This window comes from Pogona vitticeps, chromosome 10 (genome assembly GCF_051106095.1).
Source record: "Pogona vitticeps strain Pit_001003342236 chromosome 10, PviZW2.1, whole genome shotgun sequence".
NCBI classification, from domain to species: Eukaryota; Metazoa; Chordata; class Lepidosauria; order Squamata; family Agamidae; genus Pogona; species Pogona vitticeps.
This window is the reverse complement of record NC_135792.1, coordinates 10,044,421-10,063,278: the sequence shown is the minus strand read 5'-3', so window position 1 is coordinate 10,063,278 and position 18,858 is coordinate 10,044,421. Positions and strand designations below refer to the sequence as shown.

Below are 18,858 nucleotides of genomic sequence, written 5' to 3'. Positions count from 1 at the left end.
CACCAAACACCTGTTCAGCCAAGAAATGAACTAGGAGGAACCCACCAAACCAGTGGTTCCTGCCCATCTCTATTACTTAAAGAGCCACTGAGCCCAATTTGATTTTGAAGGTAAGCAACTGTAAGGAAGGAAGCACTCAGAAGTCTGGACGCTGCTCTTGACAAGCTGAGAAAGCAGCAAATGCACAGATTACCTGGACATAATCTCTCTCCCGGGAACTGAGATGTATTGTATTTTAATTTTAGTTTTAGCAGTTCTTGGTCATATTTGCCTCTATACATATCAATTAACATATGCATATTTAATGTTAAGTCCATGTCCTCTTGTTTTGGAAGCATTGCAACTTTATGCATGTATCCATTTTAGTGCAAGAAACTGACTTTTATATATTTATTTAAACCAGAATTTCAGTGGAACAGACAGTGAAGGAGATAGAACCCAGAATAAAATAACATGTAAAAGTTGATCCTCCATAGTAAAAATAAAAGACTTTCATTCAAGTGAAAGAATTCAGCATTGCTCAGTGCAATATGCATTTCAGTACCAACAAATAGGGGAAGCCAGTAATAACAGGATATGGCCAACACATCTAAAGCAAAGCCATGCTCAGGATAGCATGCTGGTTGGCTGGTAACATGAAGTCCCACTTTGACTGACGCTCTGCAAGCAGAGAGTCATGTTCCAGACAGTGAAGCTACTCTTGTACAAAGAAGTCCTGGGCACCTCCTTGAGCAAGCTTCATAAATGCAGAACAGCTCACTGCACAAGTGGTTTAATCTGGACATGACCTTGGTCAATGAGACTTCCTTCCTCCAAATACACGTCACTTCTACTGGAGGGACATTGCAATTTTCTCAAAGCATATGTTAAACCAAAGGAAAAGCAAAGTGTGCTGCTTATATACCGCTTTGTAGCACTTAAAGCACTATCTGGGCAGTTTACAACATAATTATTCAGTCTACACTTTGCCCTCCCGTGAGCTCGGTGCTCACTTTTACCAGCTTTGGAAAGATGGAAGGCTGTGTCAGCTCTGAGTCAGTTAGCAGAGCCCATCAGGATCAAACTCAGGTAAAGAGCAGTCTTCATGCAGAGCTTTAGTTTAACCACTGTGCCAGGAAGCTCCATTTCAGCTTTTCAACTCCACCAGTACTATGCTATATTAGGAGTGGGACTGTGCTGCAGTGTTCACTAGGGGTAGAAGTTAAGGTGCAAAAAATCTACATCAAATGTGCCCATGTTTTAACCAAATAGGGGAAATTGAATTCGTGATCTTTCTTTCTTTGCTTTGGAAGTATAGATTTAAGCCTCTCTTTTTTTGCTTTGAAGCAAAGGTTTTTCTCTTTAGGGAACGCCTCTTCTTATTGAAACAATACCTATAGTTATTATGGCAGTTTGGAGCGGAGAATGTTTGCATTATTTTCAATTTTTCTTAATTGGAGTTTTCCCTCCCTGCGACCTTTACGAGGCTTTTGAACAAAACAACAGATGCTGAAACTATAACCAGAGGAATTATATTCCAGCTACTCTCTGGCATATCAGGTTACTGTTGGAATACCACTACTCTGTCTGTGGCTGGTGGAAGTAGAGAATAAAGCTTCCCTTCTAGTTGCAAGAAGAGCAGATCAATCTTGGTGTAAGAAATCCTGGGGACCAGTGGAAGAAAACACTGTGCTAGAAGTTCAGAACATAATGTAGCTCTTTCAGATCTTTCTATAATTGCTCAAGTAGCATCAGTAAACTCAGCCATCACCATTTGTAGCTATTACTTTATTTTATCAGTGCTCAGGCGGGTAAGGAGGAAGAGAGCTGCTGAGGATGAAAGAGCATGTTATCTTTTGTCGTCCTCCGCTTGCTCATCTGTGATCTTTTCCCAGTCCCTCCAAAGGGAGAAGATGTGAACCAGGGCATGTTTGAAACAAGCGAGGATGAATATACAGTAAGCAGCATTGCTGTTTCTCCACTCAGTACGGGGGCAAATGAGGACTCCCTTGGCAAATGCAAGAAGAGTGGCTGTGTTCTACTGTACAATAAGACTTCAAAACCTGGAATCAGCTGGAAACCCACAAAGGATGCCATGCTCTTCTAGGGCCTGTTGGGATGCCAGAATTTACACAAAAACAAGACTTACCATAAAACTGAAAGCAGGCTGCAGTGAGAGTCGGCCCATTTGAATCGCCAGAACTCACAGAGGAAGTGAACTACCAGTTTGGCATTCATGCCAGTTCATTTATTGACCACAAAGGTGCTTCAAAGTCCTGCCTCCTCTGACAGGTGCCCACTTGGAGGCTATGGCCCTGCCCCACCTCCTCTGTGTGCTGCCTCTGAGTGGGCACCTGCCAGAGGAGGCAGGGCTCTGAAGCACCAAACACCTGTTCATCTGATAAATGAACCATTATGCCCATCTCCAGAAGTGACTCATCAAATCCCCACTGATTCAATGGGCCCCCTTTAGTCCAATTTATTACTCTAAGCAACAGGATTTTGGCCATTGACACCACCTTCTCCCAGAATATTGCATGACAGATTCCAGCATATATGGAATTTGTCTACATATATAATGCTGGTATGTTGGGTACATTTAGTTATATATGTGTAGTGAAGGAATATAAAAGTAAAGTTTACTTTTGCTCCTGTTATTATATCCATAAATTTACCTTTGCCTATTATCATCACCTACTTATTATTTCAAAGTAAATCCTTTCATTTTGTCCAAAACAAACTCTTGTCATCTTCTTTCTTTTTAATCTCTATTAATAAGATTTGTAGCATTCAATCGAGGCATTGCATCCACCTCTGCTAGCAGGCTGCTCTGGAGACTTAAGCAGTAGTTTCATCATGGTGGTTCTTTTCACACAACATCAGTTTATTAAATAAAACCATGATTAGGGATTTTATGCTGTTTTAAAGAAAAGCATCCGTGTCAAGGTGGCACCGCCTGATAGCCACATTTAATAGATAAAGGTAAAAGTACCCCTTGACATTTAGTCCAGTCGTGTCCGACTCTAGGGTGTGGTGCTCAAACCCATCTCCAAGCTGTAGAGTCAGCATTTGTCCGTAGGCAGTTTCCATGGTCACATGGCCAGTGCGACTAGATACGGAACACCATTACTGTCCCACCATGGTGGTACCTATTTATCTACTCGTATTTTTACATGCTTTCGAACTGCTAGATTGGCAGGAGCTGGGACAAGCGACGGGAGCTCACTCCGTCATGTGGATTCGATCTTACGATTGCTGGTCTTCTGACCTTGCAGCACAGAGGTTAATCCGCACCGCCACCACATCCCTTCTAATTTAACATTTAATAGAGGCAAAACTGAATACCAAGAAAGGTTTGGAGATGGTTGTCTCAGGCAAAACGGCAGAGTTGGTTGTACATAGTGTGGGTGATAAATGGAGAGTGTGCATCTGACTGGCATACCGTAGTGTAATGCTGCTGATCTAAGGTCGTAATAACAATACCAATCAAATTTGTTGCTATCAGTAAATTTGATGAACATCTCGTCTGTTCTCCATCAAACCTATTTGTAAAGTGTTGAAGAACTCTGGAGCCTCTTGTCACTTCTCTCCAGGATGCTGAGAAAATATTGATCAGCTGCTGGCTGAGTGAGCTCAGTCATTTGGGTACATGGCTGCGGAAGCAGACCTCGGGTGTTTCAGCCCCCCCCCCAATGCCTCCCAGGAGAGTCAGCCTACATATCCTTGGGCCAGTTGGAGAATCCCAGAGTGCCAATAGAAGAAGTGGAATGTAAGCCATTGGTGGGTATCAAGGATGTTGGCAAATCTTTGGATCTGAGTCCCAAGTCCAGGTCTTTGGTACCCAGACCTGAGTTTCAGTCCCTATTAAAATCAAGCTTTTTCTTCCCACAGAAGAAAGGGAGGGGTGGTTGGATTCTGAGTTGTAGGTCAAGTCCAAGTCATTGAAGAAGAAGAAAATAACCCTGAGCCAAGTCTGAACGGAGTCACTGGTGTGACTTCTACAAGGACTCACACACCAAATGTTTCTTTTATCTGTTCTAGGTATCCTTCTCAGTACCGACATCAAACTGACCCATTGGTTGTTGCCTGGGACCTTCTGGGTAAGACATTGTTTGAACTTCTCACTTACCTTGAAAGCCTTCAAAATGTCTATCCATCAACCCACCTTCCCCTCTTATAAAGAGATGCTATGGATGGCAAACCTGAGGGAGGCCCAGAAAAACTGCCATCCGAAACCGTGTCTTCTCTGTGGTGGCCACATTGATCTGGAACTCCCTCCCAGGTGATTAGCCCCATCTTTCCTTTGTTTTAGGGGACAACTTAAAACATGGCTATTTTCACAAGCCTTTTATGGCCTTACCCCATTGAGTCATTGTATTCCTGAGCCTGTTAACTTGCTACATTTGCTGCCAATTATTATTATATTTTCTATCCTAAATGTTTTATAGTTATTATCTTCCTTTTGTGGCATTAATTATTTTACTTTGAGAGAGTATGATTTTTGTATGGTGTTTCATTTGAATTTTATTGCTGCTTTATTATATGTCTATACTATGTCATTTTGATTTGTTCACCACCCAAAGTAGTGGCCTTGCCACTAGTTGGATGTAACAAAAATGGAATTAAATAAATAAAATAAAATAAATATTGTAGTCACTATAGGTTGGTGCCAATATTACATCACATAACATTAAACGATTCACTTGCATATACATATGCTTAGTTTCTGAGTGGAAGAGAGCTAAGAGGTTAAGCTAAAGGTTAAGTGACCAGGTTAAGAGAATGCATGGCAGTCCAGCTGCTGATGGATTCCAGTTCCCATCATACCCAATCTGCATGCCCTGTGGTCAAGAAGGATGGACCTATCAAATAAATGTATTGTCATTGTAAGTATATGCGGTGGCGCTGCAGGTAAAACCGCAGAAGCCTTTGTGTGCTGCAGGGTCAGAAGACCAAGCAGTCGTAAGATCGAATCCACGTGACGGAGTGAGGCCCTGTCGCTTGTCCTAGCTCCTGTCATCCTAGCAGTTCGAAAGCATGTAAATGCAAGTAGATAAATAGGTACCACCATGGTGGGAAGGTCATGGTGTTCTGTGTCTAGTCGCGCTGGCCACATGACCACGGAAACTGTCTTTGGACAAACGCTGGCTCTACGGCTTGGAAACAGGGATGAGCACCGTCCCCTAGAGTCGGATACAACTGGACTACATGTCAAGGGGAACCTTTGCCTTACCTTTACCTAAGTATATACATAGTATACCCATACAACGAAATTCACACAGGCACCCAGAGACCAGACCCACATGCGCACAGATAAAAAATCCCCAAACACTCCCCACCCACTAAAATTCATAGTGAAATAGCATCTGGAAGGCTTCAGATTCTCCATTTCTGAGCTAGAAGCCTCATGAGAAAGGCCGGCTTTTCTCTACTTCAAAATGTGAAGTCATAAAGTACAGTCTCACAGCCATGAGAGAAAACAAAGAAAGATTAAGGAAGAAAGAAGAAAACAAGCAAATGCGGGTACAGATTCTTACATGCTGTGTCCACCCATATAATAATAAGGTGCATCAACCAACGGGATTCATCTAAGATCTAAGAGAGGCATAAAATGGCAATGAATGCTATACCAGCTCTCCCCCAAATGTAGCCAAAGAAAACGGAAAAAAAGACCTAAAAATAGAGGTAAAGGTATGTTCCCTTCTCTTCCCTATTTCAAAATGAAATGTCATCTCAGACCAAACGTAGAACTTGGCAGTAACACAGAGAGTCCACAGTACACCCTCCATCCTTATCCCCTCATTAAGTTTTATTGCCAAAATGATAGCAGCGCTAGCCCTGAAATTTGAACAGAGAGACAGTTCATAAATTTCTTCTCCCCACCTCCACCCCCGGCATCTGACTCACAGCCTGGTTAAAGTGACTGTCCTTGTCAGAAGACGTGCACTAGTCACTGTGGCATCTGATTGTTAAAACCTCAATCTCTCATCCATGGCATCAGCTCCGCGGGCCACCTCCGTGTACGGCTCATCCTTGACTGCTTTGGAGCAGAGCTGCCAACCTTTAATTGAAAGGCAGAGCTCTGCCGTTTCCCCTACAGGGCAAAAGTGACGGCTTCATTTGGTGCCTAGATGCCACCAGGAGATCGGGTGATTCTGGAGGCTGGCGTCGGTTGAGGCTCCTTTGCAGTGGAATCTTGTAGGATGGAAGAAGTTTGCTACCGAAAAAGGAAAACGCAGAATTAGGCTCAAGGGTCTTTCATGGAACCATCTCTTGTTCCCTCTAATAAAATAGGGGGGAAAGACAGAGCACGAGCTGCATGTAGAGCCCAAGACATGTTGTGTGGATCCCCAAACCCTTCCAAGACCCCCTGTACTCTCTTCTCACTGCACTAGTTATGTAGAGATATATAACTAAAATATAAAAGATATAGCAGACATAATTTATGCTATAAAGTGACCTTCCACTGTGACCCTATAGGGTTTTCAGGATATGTGAGATGTTCAAGGAGTAGCTTCCCATTGACACTCTCTAAAGCAGTGGTCCCCAACCTTGGGCCTACAGATGTTCTTCGACTACAACTCCCAGAAGCCTTCACCACCACCTCTGCTAGCAAGGATTTCTGGGAGTTGTAGTCCAAGAACATCTGGAGGCCCAAGGTTGGGGACCACTGCTCTAAAAAGTCTCCACGGTGGAGCAAGGGATTGAACTCAGATCTCTTGAGTCCTAGTCTGAGACTCTGTGTACTGCAGCACACTGGATCTCACGTGTATACATACAACTCACGTGACGTACAGGGAGGGGAATGACAGATAATAAGAGATGGGGGAGGTCAATTGCAATGCAAGAAGTGGTCCTTTGCGTGTTTTTGTTTTCCTGTATGTCTTCATTTTATGGGGCTCAGTGGGACTCTTGATGGAAATTGACCTCTGGACCTCCAGAGTTTGCCAACCCGTCTGGTGTACCTCTCTTGACAACATTTGCAAAGCTGAGGATTAGGGTATCCATCCAATAATACCATCCTTGTCCCATGGAGGGAAGAAAAGAAGGAGTGATATGAATCAGAAGTCCCTGCAATCAGATATCTAGATGATCACGGAGATGCTTTAATGTATTTCCTTTCTAATGAACTAGTTTATTATAAGCAGAGGTGCTGGGGTTTTCTATGTGGGAAATATTTGAATATATGCCACGATTACTAATTGACATTCTGTTATCTCCAATGAATCTTAAGGGAAGCATTACCCACCCTGCCTGGAGACTTATGCAAAATCTGAGAAACTATCAGTTGATGTGAGGTGGGACAGAAGAAGCCCCCAGATGCCCAGATTGGGCCCTCAGGGCCCTATGATAACATCCCCTCCCCTGGGGGGGGGTTCGTGCCCATCTCTAGGTTAGAGGCTTCAAAGAAAATGGTTAAATCCTCTGAAGCTACAAAGGAAATATTTGAAGAAAAAAAGGACAGTGATGTGTTGAGATGGCTAGAATTGTTATAGTCTGTTTTTATTGCCAGCCTCCTCACTGAGTCATGGACTAACTTGATTGCTGCTGGCCACCCTCGGCCCTTAAGATAGGGTGGGATATAAATCCAGCTAAGTGAATGGCCAGAAAGGGTCTATGAAATGGGAAAGGAGGATTATGAGGATGTGTCTGGAACTACCGGCAGATCTGAAAGGGCTTTTCCCTAAGAGCATCAAGGGCAAATATGAGTTCATGCACCATAGAGAAATGTGGTAGGATACAATCCAGAAGAGATTTGTTTATGTGCTCTTTGATGATATATTGCTCTACAATAATAACACAGTAAACTCTTTGTTACATTGGTACAAGAATAAATTGCAACTTCACTCCTCTCTCCCTTTCCCATTAAAAAAAGGTCTTCCCACAATGAAAATCACATCACTGCCTTTAAATTCTGTTAAGTCCAGTAGGAGACATTAAGGTTATGAGAAGTGTTTTTGCTTTAATAGGGAAGAAATCATTCCTTTCCCAGGTGGGGGAAGATATCTTCTACTTTGGCTGATGAATTTGTGTCCCACAATCATCACTATCTATAAGGATTCTCTTTTTTACAAAAAAAGAGGGAGGGATATCATGTCAGAGCTGGCTGTGAGGTAAAATCCACCCTCCTACTCCTCAAAAAATACCAGCCTAGTCATTGGAGACAAAAATTACATGCATTATTTTGACCACAAATTAGAGAGAGAGAGAGAAAATCATAGAGTCATGGAATTACAAAGGTCCTTAAATCCAGTTGTACAGTTGTTCAGATGGGGTATAGGTTTGTCCTTTGTCGTGGTTTTATTTTATGTTCATTTTCTGTTGGAACAAGCGAAGAGTAGTGGCTTGCCACTAGATGGGGGGGGGGGAGAGAATTTAAATAAATAAATAAAGCAAGCAAGCAAGCTCATTGGTGCAAAGGTGGGATGTAAATGTAGCATACTGTATATGAAATAATAATCTTGTGCTTAAAAAAAAAAAAAAGAATTGTCAAATGGAATGCTATTTCCCAAACCTCTGCTGGCAGATTTCTGGAAGTATTGGGTTAAGATTAATTCTAGAGACTACATGAAGAGTTGATATAATCCAGATAAAGTATATGCTTCAACAATTTTTTTTTTCAAAAATCAATAGGATGTAGAAGCAGTGAACTTTCAATGGCTCATATTCAGTCCCTTAGATGTCACAAGAACAACTTGAACCAGATTGTAGAAGGTGATGAAACTCATGTAACACAGGATCATCTAAGCACAGTTCAGATAGTGATTTGGGAGAAGAAGGACTATGATGTCTTACTGAAGCAGCAGTAGGATGATGTTTTGAGACCTTGCTGTTTTTAAAGAGATCAGAAGTTTAAGAGTCATGGTACAGTAGAAAGACATGTTTCTATTTCTATACAAAAAATCTATCCCACTGGAAAAAAGTAGTCTAAAAGGCAGAGAAACCAACCAGATCCCAAGATTCAATTAAATTCAAAAGGTCCATTGCAACCCTGGTCTCCCCTTTAGACAAACCTCTCTGCATTTTGCAGCAAAACCCAGTAATGAATAAGGTTGGAGTTGCGGTGAATAAGCGGCTCCGCAGTGTATGAAAAACACAATTAACTTAAGAAAATATTGCTGACATAAACCAACTGTCAAATAGCTATTCATTTCCAAGCGTATATTCTCCCCTTCCCCCACTGCCATATGTATAAATATGGAGGATTACGAACTAAAATATTTCTCAAGTCTTATCAAACTTTTAAATTGAAAAATCAATAAGCAATGTACCTTGCATAGCAATACGGCTGGAGATATTGCAACGTCTGAGAGAACGGTGGAGAGGGGAGTCATTTATGTGCAATTTGCAAATGACATCCTTCCCAGTGTTCTTGCAAAGTCTCACGGCTGGAAGAAGGATATTGTCGGATCTTATCAGATTTTTTTTTCTCCCTGAGAAAATGTCTAGGATTTTTCTTTTTTCTTTTCCCCAGCTCGCCTGAAAAAAAGAAAGCCACTCATCGAACTTCTAGCAGAGTTTGGAAAGTCTGCTAAAATTCCTTTTGTAGAAGTACAGAGACTTACAGAAGAGGGTAGCTACTATTTCCCCAGATATTTCACCCCTTTCTCATTAACTGGCACTTAAAGTCTCCATAACTCACTCAGACATTTGTAGGAGGAAGAATAAAAAGCATTTCTTTACTCACAATTGTGAACAAATCAACAGCGAACTAACAAACTGCTTCCAACAGATGAAAGAGAGGAAAAGGAACACTCAGCAGAGAGTTGAGGCTTTCTTTGAATTCAGAGGTGGGAAAAAACGACTAGTTAGTGCAGGATAGATTTGCAGTCACAACACATCAGGAAAGGTCTCTCTCTGCCACACTCTCTACAACAACATGCAAGGCTGTAAAAACTTCTACAGATGTTTCCTCTGGATATTCATCAGTTTGTGGCTGACCCTTGACACAGTCTCCATACAGGAGAAAGGATCTCCTGTATGGAGAATTAGTGCAGGGAAATTGCCCCAGAGGGAGACCACAGCTGTGATACAAGGACATCTGCAAGCGGGATTTGAAAGCCTTAGGAATGGACCTCAACAGATGGGAAACCCTGACATCTGAGCATTCAGCCTGGAGGCAGGCGTTGCATCACGGCCTCTCCCAATTTGAAGAGACCCTTGTCCAGCAGGCTGAGGCAAAGAGGAAGTCACAAAGGCAGCAAAATCAGGGAGCTGGACAGGGGACAGATTGGATTTGTCTTCAATGTGGAAGGGATTGTCACTCTCAAATCGTCCTCCTCAGCCACACTAGACGCTGTTCCAAGTCCTCCATACAGAACACGTTACCATTGTCTTTCAAGACTGAAGGATGCTTAACAACACTTGACACACACAAAAACAAAGAAACACCAGGGAATATGATATGAGAAGGAAGACTTTTTCCTTTAATCAATATTTGGTGCATAATCTACTTCTCCCAGACCTTTTCTGTAGAAAAATCAGCCTAGAAGACAGCAAAGCTGTTGTTAGTCCTCTGTGATACAAGTTCAGTTGGGAGGAAGGAGTGAGATACCATTTTAGTGTTTCACCTATGAGCTCTGGATGAACTATCCTAATTTACAAGCCATTATGAGACATTTTCTGTTTATTTTCTCCTATAAATTATCCCCTTCATTCTACAGCTTAATTGTGCATCATCATAAGAAGACAGGCTTCGGCAACAAGCTTCTCAGGAGGAATGTTAGAGTGTCCCACCTCGCTGTGGCCAAGCACATCGAACCAACTAGCAATTAACCTGCTGATCCTGGTTGAACTTCCTTCGCTCGGCCACTGTGGTACTTCAAGTGAAGAAAGAGGAAGAGAGCCTGGACAGAAAACTGTTGATTAAAAGTTCAGAGTTTCAATGAATTTGTGTAACAGTATTCAGTGGGGAGGGGATGCCATGTCTTTCAAAGTACTATTCTGGAAACCAAGTTGTATGAGGAAAGACTAAAAGAACTGGGCATGTTTAGCCTTCAGAAAAGAAGAGTGAGAGGAGATAGGATAGCACTTTTCAAAGACTTGAAAGGTAGTCATACAGAGGAGGGGCAAGATCTGTTCTCGATCATCCCGGAGTGCAGGACACGCAACAATGGGCTCAAGCTACAGGAAGCCAGATTGGAGCTGAATAGCAGGAGAAACATCTTTATTGTTAGAGGAGCTTGACAGTGGAACCAAGAGGAAGTTGGACAACCATCTGTTAGATCTGCTTTGGTTTGAATTCCTGCATTGAGCAGGGGGTTAGACCCGATAGCCTTATAGGCCCCTTCCAACTCAATGATTTTATGATTCTACACATTGAAAAAAAAGTACAGTAGTAGTAGAAGAACATTGTTCTCAAAAGCAAAGTGCTGCTTTTATCACAATTGCCCGAATTTGGTAATGTTGGCAAGGGGTTCTGAACATGGGAGCATAAGAATGGGAAAGCAACACACCTTCTTTTTTTATTGGTTGGTTAGAGTTATCCAGAAATCTCAGACAGGGTTTCCCCCAGTCTTATCTCATGTTATTACTGCTTAATCCAAGACCTTCTGCCTGCAAAAGAATGCATTAAAAACAGCAGCAGCAATGTATGGCCATTCTGCAAAAGGCTGAGAAAGCTCTATATTCTCTGAATATTGAGAAGGTAGCAAAAAGCTGCTGGATTTCAAGACTGTAATTAATGGCATGGAAGGTGGACCGCTAAAAGACAAAAAGCATCAGGTAAGCATCAAGTGATTCAAAGTGGTATTGATTTTTGAGCACAGTTTCTTCTTCTTAGCACCTTTCTGTTTCTATCCATCCTCCCTTTAAACCTTGAAAAAAAATAAGCGGACAGGCATTAATCCACAATGGAAGAACGAATGTATGTGTCAGAATCATGGTAGGCAAATAATGGCCAGAATCCATTTTTTAATTCTAATGCTCACGGAACAAAGTACATGCAATTCTTTCTGTAATCTTACCCTTGCCAAAGAATTACTGTAAGACTTTGAGTGTGTATTCCGAGAATTCCTTAGCCTCGTTCTGTATAACTCAGACACAACATATGCTTTCAGTGTAACTAATGACAACTGATGGCAACAGAGATCATACTCATCTGAGGTGCAACCTTGATCAGTCCAATATCAGCTGATCATAGGGCCTGCCCCCAAGTAAATGTAGAGCCTAGCTAGCATTGTTAGAGAAATAAGTTATCCTAATGAGCAGGCAAGAAAGTCTCTGGAGAAGCAAGAAACATACAAAAGGTAAGATACGGAACAAGGTGAAAAATGAACTTCCCAAGGACAATAGAATACAATAATACTGTAATACACTTCACCAGGAGATGGGTATATATGACCATCCAAATGCGGTTGGACTTCAGTTCTCAACCACCACAGCTGGCAGGGCAGTGGTGAAGAATCACATGTGCTCCAGTTTAACATCTTAAGGCTTGTATGTTTCTTCTAGTCATCCCCATTTGCCATCAATTCTGAGTTATGGGCATGCCCATCTTCACAAAAGGAGAGGACATTCCATAACCTTGGGGTAACCACTAAGGAGGTCTGCTCTCAGGTCCCTGTCAAATATACCTGTAAAGGTGACAAGATCAAGTGAAGGGCCTTCCTGGATGATCTGAAAACCTTATATGAGGGAGATGCAGTCCATCAGATAGACTTGACCCAACTGTACAGCTTAATATTGACTTAGTGGCAAACACTACAGTCTCCAGTTTGAGGACCCAAGTGAGACCTATAAACAACTATTGTAGTGTGGAGTAGCTGTACAAGATCTCAGGTACTCCACACCATTAGTCCCACCTGACTTTATGTTTCCCTCTGCCCAACACCCAGTCAAAATCCCAAAGCCACTGACCATGATCTGTTCTCTTTTGGAGTGTATTTACCACACATTCTCTCTAAACACTCCATGTTTTTTCCCTAAAGTTCTTCAGACCTTGGTGCTCTATATGGATACTGTCCTCTAACACAAAGAGCCCTTATGAGGTAGTAAGACCAAAGCTCCTGGCATTCCTCACTAGGACAAAGGCCAAATTAATCACCAAATTGCCCTGAATCCAACAGATTTGTATGAGGTTCAGCTCAATTTGGAATGGGCAGATTAGGTTCTGCAATGCAGCTAAACAAATTTACAAATTGATTCAGATCTGTGGCACAGATTGAATTAGAGGGGACCCAAATTACTTAGCCTTCTCAGGATGTTTTTTTTTAAGTGAATTATAAAGGTGTGTAATATGCAAAGCCCTCAAGCTAATTGTCTGAAATTTGGCAGGTTTACTCCCTTCTCTAGAGTCTATTATGTCTGCAAATTCCATGTGCATCAGCCTAAAAATAACAAAAGCAGTAGAGCGGGTGGGTCTACATGTACAAATCAATTCCAATCCAGGGCAGAAATCAAATCGGGTGGGACACAACTTTTTCTGAAGACCCAAAGGGACATTTGAACTGAATTGAGGAACCCAAATACAGCCTTATTCCTCACCCCTGAGCCTATTGTGAATTTTGTTGTATGGATATACTGTGTATATACTTACAATGACAATTAATAATAATAATAATAATAATAATAATAATAATAATAATAATAATAATAATAATAATAATAATAATAATAATAATAATAATAATAATAATAATAATAATAATAATAATAATAACAACAATAACAATTATTATTATTATTATTATTATTATTATTATTATTATTATTATTATTATTATTATTATTATTATTATTATTATTATTATTATTATTATTATACCAGCTGGAGGAGCAATCCAGGAGCATCTGGGTGGTTACACTTTGCCCTGCGCGGCTCTGAAACAATGCCATTCATCAGCTGAGCATGGAAATGCTGTTCATTAAAACCATAACTGTTGAACTTGAGATACAATGAGCCCGTGGCACAATAAAGGAATGAAATGTAGAAAATCGATTCACCCAGGAGTTGATGAACCTTAGTTGGTTTTTGCAAGGAAAAAGCAACTCAAAGACACCAGGCAGATGAGGATCCGACACACACTTACTGTCCTAAGTGTTTTTTTTTTTTTTTTTTACAAATCATAAATCATGACTTAAAAATAACCTTTCCATTATGCATGCTGGGTTATTTTGGAAGAGGGTGAATGTGAATCATGCATGTTGCTTCGTTAAAATTCCTCTTCTTAGAAAAGGTCTCTATGTAGCTTTATGAAATTTTTAGTGTTGGGGAATCATTGTGACAGCCAGCAGCCAGTTTCTTTTCTGGAAGATTCCGATGTTAAACTCTGAAACTGTATCCCTGCTTTGCACCAAACCAGAACTCTAGAAAGATGTACTTGTCGTGTTGGGCCAGTGATGCATAAAAGCCCCACCAGCTTCCAGTGAAATCCATTTAGGCATGTTGACTCTCAAGTATCTTATGAGCATCTGCCAAGAAAGCAAGTGGTTCCATGTTGGACAGGATGGCTTGAGAGTCAGCGTGGGATAATGGATACCTCCACCAACCATTTGGAACTAAGAGACAAGCCACAATGGTGGGGCGAATCAATGCCACACGTTTATTTACCTATGTCTAACAAGGACAGACAACAGTTTTCTGACTGTACTATAAAGACTACCAAATAGGCTGAAAAAGAAGGAGGGAATTGGCTGAAATGCCCCCTTTCATGATGAGGAAAAAGTAATTTTGGCCTCAAATGTAGGGGAAAGAAGATCTGACCTATTTAATAATGTGTCACCACCACTCCTAAAGGCTTCTATGCGATGCAATTCTTGTTTGTTAAAAAGGAGGTTTTGGGAGAGTCCTCAGGTATTTTTCTCACTTCTGATTTAGAACAAACTTGAAGGGGACCTTCCTTAGTGCAGAACCTCTGGCAGAGACGGGGTCACTAACAGGCCAACATCTGTATCTTGACCTCCAGCCCATCTCCAATGTCCTGCAGTATGCCTACAGTGGCTATAGTATAGCCCAACACCATCTGGCTCATCTTATTTGGGGAGGTTTCCCTGACTCTGTGTTCATCTCTAGCTCCATTGCTTTAAGAAGGTTGTAGCCCAGGCTGGCTTCAAGGGGCATTCTCTGGAGTCACTCGGGAATTGCAAGACCTGAAGTGTCAACTGGGGGCGGGGGGACTCTTTAGACCAAAAGCGCCATTCTAAGTAGATAGAATCATAATATAGAATCATAGGGGGCTATAAGGCCATCAAGTCCAACCCCTTGCTGGATGCAAGAATCCAAATCAAAGTTTATTTGTCAGATGGTTGTCTAACTTTCTCTTGAATGCCTCCAACGTTGGAGCGCTCACCACTTTCAAGGTAACTGGTTAGTGCCATTCTCTTTTGAATGAGATTAGTGTGTATATTTACTCTAACACAATGTGTTCCAAACTTCTCTCTTTTTAGCTCATCTATCTGAATCCAGGTCCACCTGTCAAGGAACCTGAGTACCACCAGACTAGAAAACAGAAACTTTCTCCTTGGAAGTCCAGAAAGAACAAGGAAAAAGCTAGACCATCACCTGCATCTCAAGATTGATTTCCAAACTAAACCCAGTCTCCTGCCTGCAGTGGCTGTGGTATATAGCCCAACACCATCTGGTTCATCTTATCTGGGGAGCTTTCCAGCACAGAATCAGAATCAGCTTGCTCTTAAATCAAAACCAACCTTACTGGATTATTTGAGCTATCACCTCAACTTCCTAAATATCATAGCAGGCTCATGCAGCAGTTATAAGGACTATGTGGCTTTCATTGAAGGAAGACATGTTCAGATGAAGCTGTGAGATGTCCATTGGAAGCGAAAAGGTTTTGATAGGCTTCCTATCCTTCTCTGATGGCAGCTATACTACACCAACTATGAATCAGGCTTGTGTCATCACTTTTGTTCTCAACATTTGCCAAGAGCTTTCCGGTAAGATCTATTGTTGAGAATGGGTTTATCAGTAAGACTTCATTCTTGTCAAGACTTGGCTTACTCTAATATTGTTGGGCAAGCTTCAAAACCCAAGGATTACTTGCAGATTTGATCAACAACGTTGCTGGCTATGGGTTCAGTGGTGTTGATGAGAGAGGCAATTTCTATTGGGACCTAATGTCTCACTTTAATATCAGGAATATTTAGGTGGCAACCAGTTTTAAAATTCATATGCAAAACTGAAATATACGAACAACTGTGTAGCTGAGACATTTGTGCTATGAGCAAGCTCCTTGGTACCCTATAGTTCTATCATTTCTGCTTTCAGCCATTTGGCATGGTATTTACCCCGGATGTTATTTTATCTTTATCACTGGCTTTCTCATGACACTAACAACCAGAGAAGTAACAAACAGTAGTCAGCACTTCTTCCTCTCCCCAAAGAATCTCAAGCTGGTCTAGATGGTAACTCAGCTGGCTGTCAGCTATACTACAGCTCCATTTGTTCTCTTGACTGTTGCGACTACAATTACATTCTACAAGTCACTGCACTTCCACAGATACTTGCCATCAATTTCCGGACTTTTGCCTAACATTTTTCTGCACTGTCATGGAGGAGTTGTCCTAAGCTTGAAGAAATGGACTTTTATCTATGGAAGCTTTCAATTTGTTTAATTTTTAGTGGTCAATTTTTCCTTGGAAGGACATTTATGGGTTTACGGGCATCTTTATTATTTACTGTAAGCTGGTGAGCAAGGGGGAGATGAGATCAGAAGCAAAAGAAGGAACACTGAGCATCTGGAATTATTACAAGCAGCCCAGAGTGGATGATCTGCAACAGGTTGCATAGAAGATAGCTTGATAGAAGATAGCAGATCAGACATGCAAGAGGACATGGAGACTGAGGGAGAGTAAATCCTTAGTAATTGTTTCTACTGCTTCCAATGAGTTTTGTTTCCTCTCCTGCGTTTTCTTTTTTTGGAAGCTCATTAGCCCTTGTTCTACAGAAACTCTTGTTCTTTCTGTTTGTATAAAGGGATTAGCTTGTGCAGACAGGTGGGAAGACTCGTCAAAATCCAATTTCTGAGCTTAAAAATCAGCCACACATTCCAGCAGCCCAAGCCTCATTTCAGCCAAATGAAATTCATTGCCATTTATTTTGGTAAGCAAATTTCAGACACCAAGTCATTGCAAACTGATTACAAAACAGTAAAATTAGAAAACAGGAGGGTAAAACGGCTCTCCCTTTTTCAAAGCACAAGGCACAGAGATTTAAAAATATATATATATTTATGAAGAGATTATTAAACAACATGTGCAGTTGTTTTTAAAAAGATCTCCTTTTCTAAAGAAACATAGAATAAAGGAATTGGAAGGGAACTATAAGGCCATTGAGCCCAACCCCCTACTCAGTGCAGGAATCCAAATCAAAGGAGATCTGACAAATGCTTGTCTAATTTTCTCTTGAGTGCCTATAGTGTTGGAGTGCTCACCACCTCCTGAGATAATTGGCTTCATTGTCATGCTGCTCAAATATTCAACTGAAATCTAGCTCACTGTAACTTGAGCCCATTGTTACATAGCCTGCACTCTGTAATGATCAAGAACCAATCCTGCCCCTCCTCTGTGTGACAACATTTCAAGTATTTAAAGAGTCCTATCCTGTCTCCCCTTAGTTCTTTCAGTCTTTTCTCATAGGGCTTGGACTCTAGTCTCTGATCATCCTTTTTGCCCTCCTCCAAACGCCTTTCAGTTTGCTCTGCATCCTTCTTGATGTGCAGTGTCCAGAACTGGAAATATTACTCAAAATGAAGTGGACTGTATGACTTGGAACTAAGCTGTACATTAAAGCCAGTGCCTCATTAGAAAACAGAATTCCTTATATGCTGCAGGCATCTAATTGTCATTGCAAGAGTTATTTGCACTTTCCACACTTTACAAATCAGCTTTCTGTGTATTTTATGGTTGACCAGCTGTACAGTAAAGTCTTTCTTTGCAACACTTAGCAAGGTTCTGTGCCTATATAGGTACGAATAACAGACATACTGTACTTTGGGCACATCATAAGACAAGACTCATTGGAAAAGACAATAATGCTGGCAGAAGCTGAAGGCAACAGGAAAAGAGGAAGAGCAAATAAGAGATGGGTTGATTCAATAAGGGAAGCTGTGGCCTTGAATTTACAAGAGCTGAGCAGAGCTGTTGATGGCAAGATTTCTTGAAGGTTACTAGTACACAGGACCAGCAGAACTTAGAAGCAACTTGACAGCACATGACAACAAAGACAGGGACATTTCATCTTAAATAAAGTAAGCTCTAAGAGGATCATTTGCTGATCCTTTACTCATCATTCACCTGTGAAAGATAGAGAAAATCTAGATACCTGCTCCCTCAAAAAGGAAGCAATTCCAGGTGGAAACGTTCTCAGTTCTAGAGACCCTCAGGGGATAAGTCTTGAGGAATCTTCATAGAGGAAAAATTAAGTTCTTCATTTTATGCAGCTGAAAATATTTATCCAGAAATGCCCTAATGTATACATTAAAAACTTTAGCTAGAAGATACACACATGCTCTGCTAAAATTGCACATATATTTTCTATTTGTCACATTGCATCTTTAATGCCCAAAGCTGTGTTTATTTGCAATCTTTCGCTGTCCTATTTTTCTTCACTTTAAACTGCTCCGTGGACTAAAAATCATAGTGCCAGTGGAAACAATTTCCCCAAAGGCGTGTAGATTTCATTTCCATAACAGCTACACAATCATTTCAGAGATCTCAATCGGTGGCTCCGGATTTCTATTTACAGCATCAGACTTAGATAGCAAGGTGTGAATATTCTTAAAAGGAAAACCAAGAGTGCCACATTGTATCTGTGCTATATTCAATGCCCTCTTCCTCTTTTGCAACTACTCAGCTGAAAGCTTTTGACAGCAAGATGTAATTGTCTACAGAATACCACAACACACAAATAATTGGAGATAG

General features: G+C 41.2%; 1 pseudogene; it reads left to right on the top strand.

The window, feature by feature from the left end:
* Nucleotides 1-1,825: 1,825 nt before the first annotated feature.
* LOC110088926 (membrane-bound glycerophospholipid O-acyltransferase 1-like) lies at nucleotides 1,826-16,551 on the top strand (annotated as a pseudogene).
* The last annotated feature ends 2,307 nt before the right edge of the window (nucleotides 16,552-18,858 follow it).